This window comes from Myodes glareolus, chromosome 27 (genome assembly GCF_982192425.1).
Source record: "Myodes glareolus chromosome 27, mMyoGla1.1, whole genome shotgun sequence".
NCBI classification, from domain to species: Eukaryota; Metazoa; Chordata; class Mammalia; order Rodentia; family Cricetidae; genus Myodes; species Myodes glareolus.
The window spans coordinates 14,084,467-14,105,358 of NC_142052.1; the positions used below are offsets into that span (position 1 = coordinate 14,084,467).

Consider the following 20,892-nt stretch of genomic DNA (forward strand, 5'->3'; position numbering starts at 1 on the left):
TTCCCTCAATTTTCCTCAAGGGAATGCTCCAAATAAAGATGTGACCAGAGAAGGAATTCTCGTTTTTGGTGGCGTTCATTCCTGCGGGACAGGATGGCCCCCCGCAACTGGTGCCGAAACCCGGGACGCTGAGGGACCCTGACAACTACACCGGAGGACCCTGAGAAGGAAGTGCCCAGCAACGCGCTGAAAGCCCGGGAGAAAAAGCTGAAATCAGACACCAGCACAGAGAGCCTTGAATTTCAGAACTCTGAACACGTGGAGCGGTGAGTGACGTCAGTGAATCCCCCAAAAAGGGGAGGGAAAAGAATTTCAAAGGATAGGCCTAAAAAAAAAAGAAAATACAAAAAAAATCAAAGTTAAGGTATCTAAAAGAAGGTACAGAAAGCAACGGGGAAGAAAAATCCCTTAAGTTCAGTGCAGGAGGAATGTAAACAACAGCAAAAAAGGCGAGGTAACTAAGGCGGGACTTTGAGGACGATGGGGTACGGGAGACCACGGCTTCCGCTCCCCCTCCGTCCACCTGCGTACCCGCTGATAAGAGACTCGGAGGCAACAGTCTCGTAGGGAGGCGGGCTTGATCGAGTTCGAACACTGCCTTCCCTATTCTTAAAGAGCCACAGAGCTTTTGGAGGTGATTTTCGCCTAATTTTGTTAAGAGAGCTCAGTCTCTGGCTCTCACGTACAGAAAACTTGAACTTTGATTTAGGAAGTAGCCGGCGGTGGTGGCGCACGCCTTTAATCCCAGCACTCGGGAGGCAGAGGCGAAAGCTGCAAGCTGCGTGGCAGCGCCGCTAAAGACCTAAAGACGGAGAGGGGCCAAACTCTAAACCGCGTTTCCATAGCAACTTGGGCGGGCGGAGGAAGCTCACCGGCGGGGCCACGTACTAAGTGCCGGCCCCTGGGAAGGTCTGAGACTGGGGCCCCCCGCGGCCCTAACCGGGCCCTCCCTGAGCGGGGAGGTGAGTTCCCAGTGAACGGGGCTCTGCGCGCGGGCGGACCGGGCAGGAGAAGCCCCCCTACGGGTGGGCGGATGCCCCCCTCGCCGGAGCTTAAAAAAGACTCACAGCCGGCGGTGCGAGTTCATTGCCTGAGGTGAAACGGCGAGCCCGCACACGGCCCGGGGCGGGGCCATGCGGAGCGCGCCATAAGGGGCCTTAAAGGCGGAGCTGTGGCAGCCGCCGCCTTCCGCTGCCGCCGCCGTCCGCTGCTGCCGCCCTCAGCCAAGGTCGCCAAAAATTCAGTCAGATAAAAACATTTGTCGCTAAAAATTCAGTCAGATAAAAACATTTATCCCCCAAACATCGCCCCTTCGTCAGCAGGAAGCAGTCACAGATTGATGGTCTACGTCCATTCTCCCTTAAAGAACTGGTCCTAATTATCATAATAAAGGCGCGTCAACCTGGTTACCATTACCTATTGCCCCTGGCAACGGGTGAAATAAACAATGTTACCTAGAGGTTTTTCCATCTGAATAAGGGAGCTGGAGAGATGGCTCAGAGGTTAAGAGCACTGACTGCTCTTCCAAAGGTCCTGAGTTCAATTCCCAGTGACAACTGCTTTGGTTTTTAAACAATAGAGGGGGACTACTACCAGTGACAGCTTCCCCCAGAGAAAGGATTTCTCTTGCATTCTTTACACTTAATTTTTAATTCAAAATTTTGCTGGTACAGGCAAACAAGATTTGCTTTTTGAAGCAGAGACCTACAGATCTCTAAGTTCAAAACCAGCCTACTTCCAGTACTGATTGTGCTGAATTTTTACACTGAGAGTTTTTAATACTCTTAAATGTTAATTTGGGAGGAGAGTTTTGTTTATGTTTTTCTAGGAATGCTGACATACATCTGGATGCCAGCGAGACCGACCAGAAAGATAAAGAGGATGATCCAGTGGATGCTAAATGTCCTGCTGTGGAAGATTCATGCGGAGGCAGCAAAGATGACCTTCTGGGCGATGTCAAGAGCAGCTGTTTCACACCATCGACTTGAGCAACACCCTGTGCAACCTCTTATCTCTTAACAATTTTCTGACTGACTCTATTCTGCCTTTCTCCCTCCTTGGGGATGGGTGGGAGCAGAGATATCCTTGACATGCTGTGTATAGGTGGAAGTGCTGTATGTCTTTGATTGGTGTGCTATCTGCTAGCCCAAGTGAGGTGGGGACCAGATTGGAAAATAGTTTTGCCTTATTGCTCTTAAAGACAATAATTAGGGGGAGCTGTTGGGAGCCACCTGGAGGCACAGGTGGTCCTGCAGTTTGGAGGTAGCCACATGGGGCTGAGCAACCCTGCCTGCACCCTTGCCTGCACATGCTCAGACCAGCAAAATGGCATTAACCAATCAGGACAGCGTTCAAGCCGCTCCACTGTTTAAAAGCAGCTGCCTCGGGGCCCAACGCTCTCTCTCTAAGCTTTCTCTCGTCCCTGCTCTATCTTCCCTTCCCTCAATTTTCCTCAAGAAAATGCTCCAAATAAAGATGTGACCAGAGAAGGAATTCTCGTTTTTGGTGGCGTTCATTCCTGCGGGACAGGATGGCCCCCCGCACTTTTCTATGTGATACAAATTCAGCAGAAGACACAGGAATCCTGCTCTCTTTATGAAGCCAGGCATTAGAGAAGTTTGCTAATGTGTACAGTATGAGCATTCACTGATATTGTCAACTGGACAGGTTCAAGAATCTCCCAGGAGGCAAGCCTTTAGTCACACCTGTAAGAGGTTATCTAACATAGCCTAGCCTCTGGGAACACCTGTAAGAGGTTATCAAGCATAGGCTAGCCTCTGGGCACACCTGTAAGAGGTTACCTAGTGTAGGGTAGCCTCTGGACACATCTTTAAGAGGTTATCAAGCATAGGTTAGCCTCTGGACACACCTGTAAGAGGTTATCTAGCATAGGCTAGCCTCTGGGCATACCTTTAAGAGTTTGTGTACCACAGGTCAGCCTCTGGCCACACTTATAAGAGGTTATCTACATATCTTAGCCCCTGTCATGCTTGTGAAGATTATCGAGATGAGTCTACTGGAAAGAAGACCCTCCCCAGTTGTGGACCGCATCCTCCGCACCATCCCTCGGGCTGTGGTGCTGAATTGAATGATCAGAGAGCCGAGCACCACCATTTATCCCTCTCGGCTTTCTGACTGGATGTGATGTGACCAGATGCCTCAAGACGTCTGCACCAGAACTAACTCCATCCGGTAACTTTGAGCTAATGGGAAACATTCTTGTTTCTAAACTTGATTTTGTCAGTAGGAAAAGTAACTAATGCATAGAACACTGTCATATTTCTTATAATAATTATTACAAATAAATGCTAATATCCTTGATAATATAATCACTAAGTATTACTTTACATATATCATTATGCAATAGTTTTACCATAGTTAATTAAATTCACTTTTTCTTTGTCAAAAAGACAAACCCTGTTTGTTGTTGTTTTCCTTAGGGTTTTTTGCTTGTTTGTTTTATTTCGGCTTTGCTTTTTTTAATTAGGCTCAATGAATATAAAATTATTCAGCCAAGATATTGCAATTTTTATGTATACTCTCAATTCTGCACTCATAATTTCACTGAATAATGAATTTGTCTTTCATACACAAATCAGCCTCTCAGTGGTGCTATATTGCAGCGCAGGACAGCCTGGGACCTGCCAACACTTACACATGCTCAACTCAGAAATGCAGTCACTCCATAAGATGTTGTTTAGCCAAGGAGTGGTGAGACTTTACAGACAAGAATACGGCAGAAAAACATCATAGCATTTTCTGATGGTCACATGGAGTCACCCAGGGTCATGGCTACTTCCACAGAGCATCCTCCTCCATGAGTTACTACTGCCCCACCTCTAACCCCACTTTCCTAGGACTATGCCTCTGCCATAAACCACCCAAACTTAACAGTTGCCTTGGCAACTGACTCATAGGATCTGCTCTTCGTACCTGACTAAGGGAAGGGCTAAGCACAGGTCGTACAGACTTTTATTGCTCTGCCTTTGCTCATTGCTTGTGCTTCTTGTTTTCCTTCTTCTTCCTCTTGAACTGATTTCGCAGTTTCTGTAAAATCACCCAGTTATAGAACCCCTCCTCTTCTTTCTCAAGCTCAAATACCACATTTTCTGTGCCCTAACACTGAACACGTTAGTAATAATCAAGGTTCATCTGATCCTTACTATTAAGCCTTAGTTTTCAATGAGGAAGAGAGAAACACAGGTTAATATCCTTTGTTTTCCAAGGACACTGAAAATGACTAACAATCTCAACTCCACTGTTTTGCTTCCTTTACATTCTAATAGTAACAGACGCATGTGTACAGCCAAGATGAACGCTTAGCAAAGTGTAGCAACTCCCCTATCTAGTATGTTAGCATGCTCACCATAAGAAATGGCATATATCAGCAAAAGGTAAGCTACCTCAGAAAACACATTGTTCTGAACACAAACATACAACACATGAAATCAACAAATAAATAATGGTTAATTAATCTAAATGTGAAATTTTTATAATATACAAGAATTTGACCTTACTCTACTGCAAAGAAACCACTAAAATATTTCAGTTATACAAACACAGAGAAATATTCTGCAACACACACAAAAAAATAGTCCAATTCAAAGACAGTACAAAGTTTAAAACAGAGAAAAAGAAAGGGAAGGGGGTGGAAAGGGAAAGGAGAAAGAGAATTCCTTCAATCAACATGCACTCATTTTCACAGAATTAAGAATAAACATACTAAGTAAATTCCACGCTAAAGCTCTATCACATGTGTGTACTCATTAGCAGTATACATGTCAAGGATTCTGACGTCTTAAAAAATGCCACCTTTAAAAAGTATCCAACGCTGCCCTTTTAAATTCTTCTGGCAAACTCTGGATATGCCCTTGACACTGTAAGTCATGTAACACATAAGCAAACAATACAAGCTTGTGTACACGCAAACGGGAAGCGTAACTAGTCATCCGGTCAGCGGATGAAAATGCCATCCCTAGGATGAGCGGTCCAGTGTCATGCGCAATTGATAATATATGCAACGCGGAGACTGCATTCCCAGACGTCAGCTTAAAGGGCCCTGAAACTTGAGAAGGCAGTAAGCATAATTCTGCTGGGAGCAGAATGCGGTCGATCGGACTCAAAGTTATTCGAAAGGAAAAGTGACATTAGACACCAAATACAGATTTTTAAAGTACTTTAGATGTTAAAAAGTTACAAAGGTTTGATCACATGCTCTTTCAGTCCCAGTCCAGCTGGCTTTGGTGAGCTCCCATTAGATCAGGCACATTGTCTCAGTGGATGGACCAACCCCTCGCGGTCCTGACTTCCTTGAGAAGCCAATGACAATGGCACTGGGATTTGTCTCTACTGCATGTACTGGCCTTTTGGGATCCTAGTCTACTTGGATGCACACCTTCCTAGGCCTCAATGGAGCAGGGAGGGCTTTGGACTTCCCACAGAACAGGGTACCCTGTCCTCTCTTAGGACTGGAGGGGGGAGGAGGGTGAGTGGGTAAGCGGGAGGGAAATGGGAGAAGGGGAGGAAGTGGAAATTTTGAATGGTATTATTTACAAATCAACAAAAACTTTGAAAAAGTTAGAAAGGGAGGATGGGGAAATGTCTCTGCAGTAAGTGCATAAACAGTGCATGTCCACACAAGCAAGTGCACGTGCATACACACACACACACACACACACATACACATGTGAAAACAATGAATAACTAAACCTTGTATTTAAAATTGCTAGGAAAAGAATTATGGTTCTTCATAATAGCAGCCAACTATCCAAACCTATGCATTCCTAAACTATAGCAACCTGTCACTCGTGGATTTGGAAATATAATTGCTGTAACTAATGGACTCAGTGTTTAACTTCCGTTAAATGTAATAAATTCTAAATCACATTTTATTCTAATTGATTTTAATTATAATTAATTTAATCTTTACTTGATTTGTTTAAAAACAATGCTTGATACATTATTGGAAGATGCTTAAATATTTGAAATTATGTGAATTGGCCTTTAAACTTTAAATTTTACAAAAATTTGAAACATCTTAATGTTTTTCAGTGAAAATTTTCATGGCACATTAAGGTGATCCACTCAAGTGTCAGCTACTTGCAGAAAAATTCAAACAAAAATAATATCTATTCTCAAGTACTTAGCAAAGAAATATAAACAATTAAAACAATTAAATAAAAACTGTATTTAAAAGTTTCCCCTAGGAAATAACAGAAGAGTGAAGATAAATAGAAGAAAAAGTCTTGAAATAAACTAACTGTGAGTTTTGTAGCCTTATTCCCTGAACTTTATGGAAATCCAGATGAATCACAAATGCCTAAGGATTCAAAGCTAACATCCACAAATAAAAGAAAGTAAGTGACATTTGTCATTCTAGATGTGGGTTACCTCACTAAGGCTGATTATTTCCAGATCTATCCATTTATCTGCACATTTCATTTTTCTTAACAGCTGAATGATACTCCGCTGTCAATTTCATTATCTACTCATCAGTTAATGGACACCTACCACTGGTTTCTGGTTTCTGCAAAAAAAGAAGCAATGAATACTGATGAACAGGTATGTCTGCAATAACATATGGATGGTATTGGGTATAAACCCCGGAGTGGTGTGGCTAGATTATGTGATAGCTTTTTGAGGATTCTCCTCAATGATTTCCACGATGGCCGCACCAACTTATAGTCCCACCAGCATCAGGTAAGTGTTCCTTGTCCCCTACATCCACACCAGTCTGTGTTGTTCTTCTTTAATTTCGATTATGGATATGAAACTTTAGGTTCCCACCCTGACTTCCCCACAATAATGGACTGTACTCTGAAACTGTGAACTAAAATATACACATTCTCCTCAATAAAATACCTCAAGGTGTTTTATCAGAGCAACAGAAAGGAGACCAGAACACCAAAATTTTGTAAAAGAATCAGGGATGGGTGAAAAAATATCGACTACTCGGAGCAATGAACTCAAGGATATGTGTTCCAGTTAAAATGTAATAAAACCAAAAGCAGGAAAGCAGAACAGGTTTTCGTTGTTGTTTGTTTTCCTGCCCATGCTCGGCAGACCCCTTACATTGATCTATGTAGACTGTGTTGTGTTGTTTCTGCACTGAGAGTAAACTCAGACTCTATACACTGTCCACGAGGTTCCTTTATATAACATTGCAGGTGATCATTTTGTTGTTGTTGTTTTTGCTTTTCTACATTTTGACATGTGATAGCTGCTGAAAACATGCACTTGGAATGAAGTAACAGAACTCACACACCACCAGAGATGCAGACCATAAGAACATTCTGTAGTGATGTGATTTTTCGCCAGTCTCAACCTTTGCCCGATACTTTTGCCGGAGTTTATCTGGACCATGGGCAGACAGTGTTAAACACGCACAGTATTGTTCACCTTAACTGCAAGCTTTCCTGGGACAAGAGTGAAGTTCAAGTCTGTTCATTTTTTTCTCACTTTGATCTTTAGTTGTCCATGGGGTATAAAGAACATTTTATATGAGAATTTAAATGCCCACAAATACCCAGTCTTTCCCTTAGTGTGCTGATAGTGACTGAAAAATAAGCACCAATGACGACGAATACACCATTTGCGATATGTAATGAGACAAGCAACCTTATGCTGTGAGTTTGAATCCTCCTGTTCTGCTCGCTGCTTATAAACACTTTCCTGACTTGTCTTGATGACCCACGTTGTCATGAACAAAGAGGAACTAACACGGCAGCATCATTCCTCTGCATTCTTACAGACATCAGAGAAGCAAATATGTGTGCAGGCTTCCTACGCACTGTAAACTACGGTTGTCATAGTTGCTTCAGTAGGGGCTTCCCCCGCCTAAGGACAATTTAGAATCCTCCTTTCTCTTGAATGCAAACACTGTGGTGATCTAGACGAAAGGAGAAGCTTGATCACCACGTGGCGGGGTACAGTAGTAAGATAAGGATGGTTATGGTCATACTGGCACAACTGTGGTGCCTGACGTCAGTTTGGTCTCAGTGACAATCTTGCGCATGTGCACACACACACACACACACACACACACACACACGCATGCATGCACACATGCCTTGTGCAAGTATTTGTGTCCATTATAAATGTATGTTTTACAGTACTATATATTATTTACCAAAATGAAAGGCTCTGGGAAACTTGTTTACTTCTGAGTTGTCTAATTATTCATACTTTGCCTCTAAGAACACGAAAACTACATAAATTATGTTGTATTTTCTGGGGTTTAACTTTTATTTGCACCATCTCCAAAGCAAGTTTTCTAGTCTCACAGTGTTTACATATATTTAATAAATGATAAATATCAGGTCATCGCCTATACTGCCTGCTCACATCTCAGAGGACAACAGCATTAAGAAATGCTGTTTGGGGTGCTGGAGAGATGGCTCAGAGGTTAAGAGTATTGCCTGTTCTTCCAAAGGTCCTGAGTTCAATTCCTGACAACCACATGGTGGCTCACAACCATCTGTAATGAGGTCTGGTGCCCTCTTCTGGCCTGCAGGCATACATGCAGAAAGAATATTGTATACATAATAAATAAATAAATAAATAAATAAATAAATAAATAAATAAATAAATAAATAAATATTGAAAAAAAAAAGAAAGAAAAGAAATGTTGTTTGATTTCTGCCCATAGCTTTGACTCTGGGCTTTGACTCTTGACTTTGTCCAGATCTTGTGTTCCTTTTTGTTTGTTTGTTTACAGTATAATGATCATTAGAATAAGAGACTATATTGGTTTAAGTCTAGAACCATGCTAATTATAAAGATTTATCCATATTTATGGAGTTTGCCATGTGATAAAAATCATGGTATTAACTATTAAAAAATTCTAGGCTGGGCAGTGGTGGCACACACCTTTAATCCCAGCACTTGGGATGCAAAGGCAGGCAGATCTCTGTGAGTTCAAGGCCAGCCTGGTCTACAGAGCGAGTTCCAGGAGAGGCACAATAGCTACACTAAAACACTACCTCGGGAAAAAAAAAAAATTCTGAGATCTACTTTTCTGTCTTTATCACATAAAGTATCTTATATGCCTAGGAAATTTGTTCCATTTTAATCTGAAATTTTATCTTCTTATGTGAATTTTGTGTCAATACATCTGTTTTTACAGACCAAGAGGAAAATAAAAAAATTCAATGCTCTAAAAAAACAACATGGTGCAGTCAAACTACAATGTGTGTAAGCATTCAAATTAAAACAGGAAGTCTGGGACCTGAGAAAACAACCTTTTAAAAGAAATTGAGAGAATAAATGGGATACTATAGATAGCAGCAATCACTGAAGCACACGCTTTTTTCATCCAGTAGGTCAAAAAAGGGATTGGCTACTCTGAGAATGGTAATAAAAAATGATAGAAGCAATATAATTCAAGTGTGCAACTAATTCAAACGTGATAGGATTTTTATCAGTCAATAGAATGTCTGACAGGAGAAAGTAAATATTATCAATCTCGATTATGTGAGACTAAAATTACAACTTCCGGAAACAAGGAATGGTATGCTAGTCACTCTTCTATCGCTGCGATAAAACCCCACGGCCAAAAGCAACTTAAGGAAGAGAGAATTTGTTTTGGTTTATGTTTCCAGAGGCACGAAAATCTGTCACAACAGAGTAGAGGCATGGCAGTAAGCTACAGGAGAGATAAAGAGGAGAAGAAGTCAAATCTTTTTTTTTAATTTTTATTTTTTATTCTTATTTTTGGTTTTTCAAGACAGGATTTCTTTTTTTAAAAAAATATTTATTTATTATGTATATAACATTCTGTCTGTGTGTATGTCTGAAGGCCAGAAGAGGGCACCAGACAGGTGGTTGTGAGCCACCATGTGGTTGCTGGGAATTGAACTCAGGACCTTTGGAAGAGCAGGCAATGCTCTTAACCACTGAGCCAAACTGCAAGCAAGAGGTAGAAAGGTGGAAGTGGAAGGAGGGTGGGTCTACAAACTCTCAAAGCCTGCCCGCAGTGATGTAATTCCTCCAGCAACACCAAGCATACACAAACTCGCCGAACAGCGCCACCAACTGGTGACTGGTGTTTAAACGCCTGAGTTTATGGGGCATCTCTCACACCACCGCACCCAGGTACAGAGAAAGACCACACACACCTGGATCCTCATCTTTCAACATGGTGAACTAGGAGGCACTTTGGAGCTGATGGAAACAGACTCGAGCAAATTATTTAGATTTGCTCACGCAGCAGTGTTTAAAAGATTAAACTGTACTATGGGGCGGGGGGGGAGAAATGGAAAGTTGGGTAAACCATGGGAAAAGCTGCGTGTATGTAGCATAGCAATAAATAATAAGGAACTGATAAATTAAGAAGACTATGACAAAATATTTAACAACACAGACCATGGCAATAACCACTTTATTAATTGGAATTAATAAGTAATTAAATGTAATTAAACATTTGCATTGTAAAAGAAACTGAGGTTGAAGAGATCAATAGAATATTGTTTTTTCTTATAAGACTTTTGTACCTTTTAACATAAAATATTACCACCAACAGTGTACCTAGGCTGCATCAATCAGCCTCCTGGAGGTCTCACAGCTTCTCACAGTTAAAATCTCCACATTGGACCAGAGATGATAGCTCAGTGTTAATGTGCTTGGCTAGCATTCACCAGGTCATGGGGTCGATGCCAGAACACATACACACACACACACACACACACACACACACACACACACACACAAACACACACACTCCATGTTGATGAAAGCAAAAGACAGTATTCTTGTAGTGAAGAAGAGAATAAGAAAAAAGTTGTATTATATAAAATGCCATAAAGAAACACTGCTTCCTAGATTTATTTAAAATATTAAAAATTCATCACCATTCCCCCAATAAGCATTGCCTACTACTATAATCCTTTCACTATTCAAGAACTCATTCATTTATTCATTTCTTCAAAATTTGGATGTACATTTTGAACTATGGTTTCACAAGCCCAGCGACAATGATGAACGTGATTCGTTTGTTCATGAGGTCTAGTAAGAAAGCTATACACACAAACACACATGCACACATGAGAGCACACAGAGGCAGAAAGAGAGAGAATAAATCAGAAAGTTTTGAAAGAAATACAGTAAGGAGTGAAAAATATGAAAATAAGAATTGGTGTTCTTTACCTGGGATGCTCTAGTTAGGTATCAGAGGGCATATTTAAGCCACGACCTAAACAGTTAGAAGAAGCCAGTTACTTTAGTGGTCATTTGTCTCATTTAAATACTATCTTTTGAATGCATTTCGTGTATCTGGAAATTTTCCCGCTTCAAAAGCAAAAAAGTAAACATTAAGCCCTACTGGAGAACAATATAACACAGGACAAGAGCCTATTGCAATTAAGCAAAAAAGCCAATTAAAAGAGACTATGTATTCATTACCTTGTTTATATGAGATATGGAAAATACACATATCTATCAAGAAATAAGATACATTCTGAAGGGGCTCCAATAGACCCCAGCATGATAAACATGATTCTGCCTGGCCTTGCCCTTCCCCCATTCCCTCTGCCTTGCTAAACTGTTAGATTACAGCCTAGAGCTGGCCACCGAGGTCTAGTCCCTTATTTGGCTACTTCCTTCCCCTGAGGCTGATTACCAGGGTTCAACTATCAAAGTATTGAAGTCCAGCAATCAAAAGTCCCCTTTTGGCTGCCCTAATTAATCTCAATCAAAATAAACGCTTCATCCTAACAAGGGTTTTTATTTTTGTTTTTATATTTGTTTTTGTTTTTCCTTTATAAACTATCATTTGCTTATGGGTTACTTCTATCTCCTCTCTATCCAGAGACTGTCCCTCCAGGACAAATATCCCTCCTCCCACCTCCTTTGTTTCTTTCCCCTTCTCCTCTGTCCTCTATCTCTCATCTTTGTCTCTAATTCCCTGTCCTTTGTCCCTCTGGAGCAGATAACTCTCCTTTGTGATGAGAATTTGGTCCCAGAGTGTCCTGTGCCAACTTCATGGCCTCTTCTACATTCCCACTTGTCAAGGGCACTGGAAGGATTTGCAGAAAAGAAAAAAAATAATGAAGGATGATTACTAATCAAGTTAAGGATTCTTTTGAGGATAATGGAAATATTCTAAATGTAGATTGAAGTGGGATTTGCACAACACTTTGAATATATTAAATCTCCACATTTGTGCAGGAATAACTCTCAAGTCTACATGGCTTTTTGTAATGCGCTTTTCATTGGCTTAAACAAGCGTTGTGTGACAAAACATTTTCTGGGAAGATGCAACACACGTCTACTCACCCAGACTGGGATCTCATGGCAGACTAAAGTAAGAACACTACTAAAGTCTTGCTTAATGAACCAATGAGTTTTACTTGGACTACTTACAGGAATGTGGGTGAAGGGTTTCTTACAGAAGCAAAAATGACTCAATGACAATTGTATCACCAAGGCCCACCTCAGCATGGGTGACAGTTCACCATAACTGGAAACCTGGAACATACTGCACGGCCTGCAGCAGGCAGCTCAACACGCTGCAGAGTGTCCTTTCCGGGCCTCAGTCGGCCTCCTCCAGGCAGCCTGGCTAGTTTTTGCTTCTCCCAGGCTGCTTGCAGGGTATCAGTCTCCTTTGCAGCTTGGCCTGTCCAAGAGTTACTCTCTACCTTGTCCTGTCTGTGGGACCCTCATCCCTTATTCTCAAAGGGGCAAGAAGAAATTTCCTAGCAGAATGTTTTCCCAGGAAGATTTCCTGGAAGATTTCCCAGGAAGGGTGGCCTTCCCCTCTCCCACCCAGGAGATTCTGAGCACAAGGTCACTTAGCTCAGCCCAGCCAGCCACCTGGTACAGGCTGATAAAGATGGCCTAACTCAAGAACAGTGGCTTTGCTCTAAAAACAAGAAAAAAGCTGACTTAACAGAATTTGAGGGAGCAAAATCTCTTGTACCCATGCCAAAGCATCTTCAAAGATTCTCTTTGTAGTTATGCCTTTAAAAGCTTACCCCACAGAGGAGATACAACTCTCTCTACCTTGTTGTAACGGGGATGGAGATGAGTTCCAAACATGTTTGTATTATGCTGATTAATCCTTGCTTATTACAGTCTGGGCCTCTCTGATGGTCTCTCTCTGGAGGTCATAATCCGGGCACAACACTGTCTACTTTGGGGGGGATGGGAGGGCTAGAGATCTGATCAGTTTCAGGAACTTCCTGAAGCTCCATTCAGTTGTTTGCCTTCCCTTTTAAAGAGTTCCCCTGCAGCATGGCATATCTGAATCTCAGAAGTAACTGTTGCATAGCAATAAGAAAGTGGAAGAGTTGTGGAGAAGCAGTTCTCTGAGAACAGAACCACGTCAATCATGTGCTTAAACGTTTGGGGTAAAGAAATCCCCTGTGTTAGCACTGAACAGGAAAGTAAATTTTAAAAGGCACTCGTGTGTCCTTCATAATAGATTGTGAAAAACAGGCCCCTAAAGCACCAGACCTGGCAAAAAGCTCCATTCACTTCAGCTGTGTGAGTGGCAATGGACAGCCATTCTAGTGGAAGAGAAATATTTTGGAGTTAGAGGACTTGGCAGGATTCACTAAGAGATCAAAGATGGGGAAGTGGGACAAAAATCAGTAAATGTCTTCTTCCCAAATATGAATCCTTCCCAGATCATGAAATAAGGACGGATATAGGAAAAAGAAGAGAATGGATGCCAAATGACTAAAGTATAATTCGACTTTGTTGACTTTCTGAGTGGCCATGTGCCTGACACTGCGGCCATGATTTAGGTATGAAGGGGACCTCAAGGCTATGCACTGAAAGTTTGTCCCAGATGGTGGTGTTGTTTGAGAGGTTTTAGAGACTTTGAGAGGTAGAAGCTGAAGAGATTCTAGCAGGCCCAGCATGGCAAACAAAACTCTGGCAAGACCTGTCCTTCTCCCAGTTCCTCTTTCTTGCTAAAACTGTTAGGTTGCACACCTAGAGTAACCTCTAAGGTTCATTCCCTTACTTGGCCACTCCCCCACCTCCTGAGGCTTCCTGCCAAGGTCCAGCTATTAAAGTAGTAAAGTCCAGCAACCAAAAGCCTCCTTTTGGCTAATTAACCTGTCCAATCAAAATTATCAACTCATCCTAATAAAGTTTTTACCTTCATAAACTGCCATTTGCCTATGAGCCCTGTCTGGCTCCTCTCTATCCAGAGGGGGTCCTTTGTCCCTGGCCAAATAGCCCTCCCCTGTCCCTTTCCCTTTTCTCTTGTCCTCTGTCTCCTGTCTTTATCTCATTACCTCTTTTCTCTCTACAGGGCAAATAAATCTTTATTGTGCTGAGAACTTGGTGTTGGGGTATCTTGGGCAGATACTGGTCCCTTCGGGACCTGCCTGCAAGAAATAGATCCTTGAAAGCAGTTCTAAAGGGTATTATTGTTCCTGGCCGTTTGCTTTCTGCCTGCAGTGATGTGAACTGTCCTCAGCCACAGGCCCCGGCCACCACCGTGTTTTCCCAGGTGTACCGGACCAACAACTGTGGACTAAACCTTGAAACTATGAGTCAAGATAAACCTTCTTAGTAGTTGTTTACATCAAGTATTCTGTCAATGTCCAAAAGCTAACAAACACAGCCAACAGTCTCCAGCTCCAGCAGTTGGACGTTGTTTTGTCAAATCCCCCTTACCTAACTGAGCTAGGTGGAGGCTTGCAATATAACCTTAACCAAAAAAAATGAATAGCCCACCCTCAACAACTGCAGAAAATTATTTTAAGGGCCTCCACAAATCGTAAAATCTATGGGTACTCAAATCTCTTATATGAAATAACAGTTTTCATAAAGACCATGTGCACTCCCGTATATTTTAAGCCATTATCTGCAATATCCTACCCAATGTAAGAGCTGTACTAGTAGTGATGATACAATAGTATTCAAGAAGTGATAAGAACATCTGTATATATTTAATACAGTTTCAAGTTTTTTTCTGAATATTTTCTTCCCATGACTGATATGAATCCATGTTGCACAACCTACAGGTACAGAACTCTTGTTGTATGCTTAAGTAAGTCTGTCTGTCTGTCTGTTTCAAAGCAATGTAGCTCTGGCTGTCCTGGAGCTCACTATGTAGACCAGGCTGGCCTTGAACTCACAGAAATCTGCCTGCCTCTGCATTTTCTCCTGAGTGCTAGGATTAAAGGCATGCACTACCACAACCAGGCTCCTAATGGAGTCTCTTGTGGAAGAACTTCCACTGTGGCTTTTTCATTCACAAAGGGAGACAGAAAACAGGGCTGCTGAGAGACGATTCTTACCTCCATAAGGTTGATGACTTCCCCTTGTCTTCTCAGGTCCTAACCCTATGTATCCACTATAGTTCATTTGGCACTTACCTGTGTGGCTCCTTTTATTGAATGCTGTGTTTCTGAAGCACATAGATGGGACACCATTTGTAGTAACTACCATCAGCTTGTAGCAGAGGCCTGTGTTGGACAATGCTTCTAAGACTTACAATTAAAGCCTAGTGTAGTGAATGGTACATGCCTTTCATCCCAGCAGAACAGAAGCAAGCAGATCTACATAGTGCATTTCAGGACAGCCAGAGCTCCATAGACCCTGTATCAAAAAAAATACAATTAAGTGCTGGGTTTTGTATCTGGTGAAGCTGAGAGGGCCTCAAATGGCCTGAGTCCAAGTTTTTCTTCTCACACAGCATCTCCAAGCCAAACAACACTCGCTGTCAAATGATAGGGGTAGTGTCTGCTAACCCTAAAGCAGCAAGTTTCCAACCTATAATTTATTCGCCCAAGTCCATTTGATCCCCCTCCGCAGCCAGGAAGCACCACATCCACTCCTGTCACTACAAAGCAAGCAGCACACGGCCCCTGGCCACTCACTCTGCTCCTAAGAGCAGCCGCAAGGAGCACGGGAGCCCCATGTAATGTATCTATAGATTTGGGTCTGCCTGTCTGATGCTGGCACTGGCTTTCATCTGCCCCCACTCTTTGTCCTTTCATCTTCAGAGAGACTGCTCCAGACCTCCTCTTGACACTGCCCCAATTCCAAGAGCTTCTGCTAACATCTGCTCTGTGAAGGGTGTTAGTGTTCAGCCACCCCCATAACCCCACAAGCAGATCCTCCCCACATCATCAGGGTGAATAGGGCTGATTAAAGCAGATGAGTACCGCACATATGCCAGGATGCATTGTGGGTGAGGGATAGAGGAGCCATTGTTCTCACTTGAATGGAAATTAACTGGAATTAACTTTTGCCATTTCATTCTCAAACCAACTACCAATAGCTAACAGTGTGTTACCACCATTGCTGTTTCAATTCTTGGGAGGAAAAGAACTTTAAAGTTTGAAAGATCATTTTTAAAATGCTTCTTCATAAAGGCCAAGATATACGAGAATTCTAATAGCAAAAATAATGAACAATTAAAAAAAACATTGTATGAAACTCTCAAAGAAATAATAAAAAAAGTAATTCTTGAGTGCTGAAAACAAAAAAAAGAAACCCCAGTAGCTTTAATCGTGGTGGAGGGAGGTGGGTGCGCATCCAGGGAGCCAAGCTTGCTTCCTTCCAGGCAAGAGGGTTGGAGCTGTGCACGGGTGGCTGAGAGATGACTCGGTGGTTAAGAGAACTTGCCCTGCCAGGCCCACAGATGGGAGTCCTACTCTGCCTTGACTACAGGTCAAGAGCTTGAGCTTGGTTTTGCTCTCACAAAGTTGTGGACAACAAGTGTGACTACAAACAAGAGATCCTGACCTAGAGTGTGGTTAGTTAGTATTTTGAGTACAGAGGTGAATCCATTCCACCTTGATCAAAAGGCAGAGAACTCAAGTGTATTCCTGCTTCTTGATATTGGCAGGAGGTTTCGGGGAGTGGCTGCCTGCAGGATACTAGGTCTATTCCTTTCATGTTAGTGAAGTCTGTTGCCTCCTCCATCCCCTTTTGGAGTGGAGTATATAAGCGTGTGGAAAATAAACGCAGGCGGATTCAGTACTCACTGAATTTCCCTCCCAGTGCTGTTCTATGTTTCTGTCTTTTATTTCTCTCCTGTTTCTATTCCTTTTACTTAATAATTCTAACCCTCATGCTCCTACCCAGGAACATGAATTTCGTCAAGGCTGGACCCCGACATTGCTGCTCTTCTAAAGCACACCAATTCAGCTCCCAGCACCTCTGTCAGGAACTGACAACACCACATCACTCCAGCTCCAGGGGATTTGATCTGGCCTCGACAGACGCCGTGTGCCTGTGACATACACACACACACACACACACACACACACACACACACACACACATACATACATATGAATAAAAACAAAATAGACTGAAAAAAACATAATGTTCTATTGGATGCCTCTGTCATGTGTCAATCCAAAGTTCTCTAATGATGCTCACCCGAACCCAGCTCTCAGGAAGGAACGAGCTGCCCTGAAGGTAGGGTAGATAGTGCAGCAGCCATTGTTGTGATCTATGTGTTCTTTTCCTTCAGATCGTCAAGCAAACATTGCCTCCTCTTTGACAATGATCCCACATCACCTATGGGTATGTAACAATCAAAAGACAACCTCCACTTGATGTGTTAATGAGTCCATGAGCAAAATCTCTGTGCTGAGCAGGACTTCAGTCTTCAAGTGGTCTTCATCCTCAAGGAAACTGGTCCAGGTTCTCCAAGATGCAGTGCTGACTACAACAACAGACGGTGTAAAGACTTGGAGCTCAGAAAAAGCCATTTTTTCATCAACCTGTTGTTCACAGTTATCCCTAAAGACAGACAGAACCAGCGGGAAGAGAAATGCCTTTCACCTCCTGGTGGGAGGAACAAATATGTCCCTGGGCTAGTGCCTTGTCCAAAGCCTGGAAGGGCACAGCGTGGTGTTCTCTGTGTGTAATCGACCATGCTATCCCCCAGAGCTCCTGGCAAAATATGTTTAGTTTCTCCCTGTCCCTCCTACACTTAGCTACAGGTTCCTTACAATGTATGGAAACCAGGAGAGAAAAAAAACACCTGAAGAAATTCACACCATGGTTATACGAGCGTTTTTATCAGGAACACCAGATGAGTAAGGAAAGTGAATATCATTCGAGAGCATGAATGAAATAAGAAAGAACATGAAGCCTGTGAGAAGCATCCAGGGGGACCGCTAAAACCTATAAAGTTTTGATTTTTTTCTTCCTTTCCCTGTATTTGCAGTATTGGTTTTTAAATAGGCACAAAGGGAAATGTGTAAATTTTTTTTACCTTGTGATGCAGAGAGGGCAAGCGTAGCTGGGTCAATATATTGATGATGAATAGCCCCCCCCAGAAGCACACCATCACCACCGTTTAAAGATTTTATATTAGCGCACACTCTCATGATTCGCACGATTTCCCATAGGCTTGAGATTACCCTGCCCTAGTGCTGGCCTCTCTCACTTGAGCCTTTGAACATATTTCAGACCAATCCCTGGCTTTGTGAAACCCAACTTTCTAGTGTCTAATTAACTTTCTAGTATCTACCTTAAACCAAATGGCCATTCAGAGAATGTGCACATTTTTTCAGCTGACGCACTGGTGAGGCTCATTTCAGACACTAAACCTCCCTCGGCCTGTGCTTGGTTAATGAGGTGTAACCCTTGTACTGCTCCTGATCTTAATTCAGCTTCATTCTGGACAGAACCGCTATGCATTTCTACCGAGTCAATTCAATATCAATATGGTTCCATATCAGAACCCACACTTAACTGCATAGAAGATGTGGAAATGAAGGGCCCCGTGTGCTACTTTTGGACTGGGAACAGAGCTTGACCACAGTACCTTGGACCCCTTGAGATTTCAGATCACCCAAAGGGTGTTTAGAGGACTTGCTAAGTACCAACCAAGTTGTTGGTCGTTCTGAGTAAATCACACATTTGCACAACATTTGCCTTTGTTTGCAAAAATTCAACTCTTTTACAAACCTGATAATTTCCCTTTTCTCCATCCCTGTATTTAATAGTGCTACCTGCAGATTAAGGAGTCTTAAAGATTAGTGCATTTAACAACCAAAAGGAGGAGGGGGAAGGAGGGGGTAGGAAGGGGAAGGAGGGGGGGGCTGGGTCCCTGGATTGTGTCATCACTGTTCTTTTATCAGAATGAAGAGCTAAGTATTGAAGCCGACAGGACAGAGTTAAAAACTGTCATGGATTTAAACTAAGCAATCACAGTTTGGAGAAGATCTCCAAAAAAAGACAGAAGCTGCCAGAAAGTGCTTAGAAAAGTATTTTCAACCTTAAATTGTTATAATTTCCAGCTTATGAGTCTGCTCTTATGTTATTTTCTCATTTTGCAGTTTGGAATATTATTAGGTTCTGCGCTTTCCTGTGTTTTCTTCCTTCCAACTGGCTTTCATCTGTTTAGTGTACGTGAAAATATATGATTAGCCGGAGATGCAGCCGACAGTGGAGCTGGGAGAGCCGTGGTCCTCAGGAGAGGTGGCAGCCGGGCAGCACAGCGGCAGCTCCCCCTGCACAGCTCTGGGCTTGCATCTTCTCTTCCGTCCTAACATTTTGTCAGGGGATAGCTACAGCAGACACACTCAGTGTGAACTGTGTGCCAGGCACTGCACTCAGTGCCATGCCTGCCTCTGCTTCAGTAACCTTCCTGGCAGCCTCGTGAAGATATACCATCTTTGGCAAGGTGCGAAGGGGAGGAATATTTTCTCCTATTTCAATGACATTTATTAATTCACGTACCAGCAATATTGACAATAAATGCACCAACTATATTTAGGTCTTCAATTCAAAGCCAAAGTAGCTTGGGTATAAAAATATAAGTACCAAGAATGGTAGACACGTGACCAAAAAAAGCTTGCCAGACCTTTCGGAAACACTGGATATACTTTCATCAGAAAGCCCAGGATTCTCCTCCTCAATATTTATCCAAGAGAAACCAGAATGCAACAGAAGGACCTGAAAACAAATGTTGACAACCACTTTATTCTTTTCTTCTGAAGATTTATTTTATTTTACTGCGTGTGTGTGTGAGCGTGCACACACACACACACACACACACACACACACACACACACAAGCATGTGCTTGTGGAAGTGCCGGCAGAGGCCAGAAGAAAGTGTCAGAGACTCTGGAGTTGGAGCCCCGGGCAGTATGAGCAGCCCAAGGTGAATCCTTGGAAACAAACGTTCGTCCTCTGGAAGAGCAGCAAGTGCTCTTAACTGCTGAACCATAGCTCCAGTCCTACAATAATGTTAATAGGCAAAACAACAACAACAACAACAACACTCCAATCACTTCGTAATGAATGGATAAATAAACTATGATGAATAGTCGATCAACATTCAAACAATAGACTATTACTGACTTCTCAGGAGTTGGTCTTCCTAGACTCAATGTATAGTTTATATGACGATATTTTCTGAAAGTGAGAAAGTAGATAGAAAATCTGGGAGATGCTAACTCTTTAGCCTCGTTCTGAGATGTGCCTTTGTGAGTGGCTATGGGCATAAGAGCATTATCTGCTGCCACTTCAAACTATGGTGTTGCTAATGTTACTGGATTTTATTTCCTGGCTAAATAACACCACCACCTTGCAGTGCCCGTGCCAATCATGTGACACAAGCATTTGCACATGTCAGAAGACAGTGACTTTGTAAGTACATAGGTCTGCTGCCATCGTAATTTTAACGTTCAAGTCAGCCTAAATTTAGACTGATAGCTTAGTTTCATGAGAAAAATAATAAAATATGTACTTAAAATTTTCAAGTTTTTCTATTACATTTATTTATCTCCTTGCTTATGTATTCATTTATTTAGTGTGTGAGTGTGTGCGCACACATGCGTACATACATCTGATGCACATGTGGAAGTCAGATGACACCCTGTGGGTCCGGTACTGAACTCCAGCCATTAGTCTTGATAGCAAGCACGCTTACCCACTAAGCCATCTCACTGGCTTGTATTATATAT

The 20,892-nt window shown here is 42.4% G+C and overlaps 1 pseudogene; it reads left to right on the forward strand.

Annotated features, from left to right (window-relative positions):
• The first annotated feature begins 856 nt into the window (after positions 1–856).
• On the forward strand, positions 857–1,110 carry LOC148117595 (Nuclear RNase P; annotated as a pseudogene).
• The last annotated feature ends 19,782 nt before the right edge of the window (positions 1,111–20,892 follow it).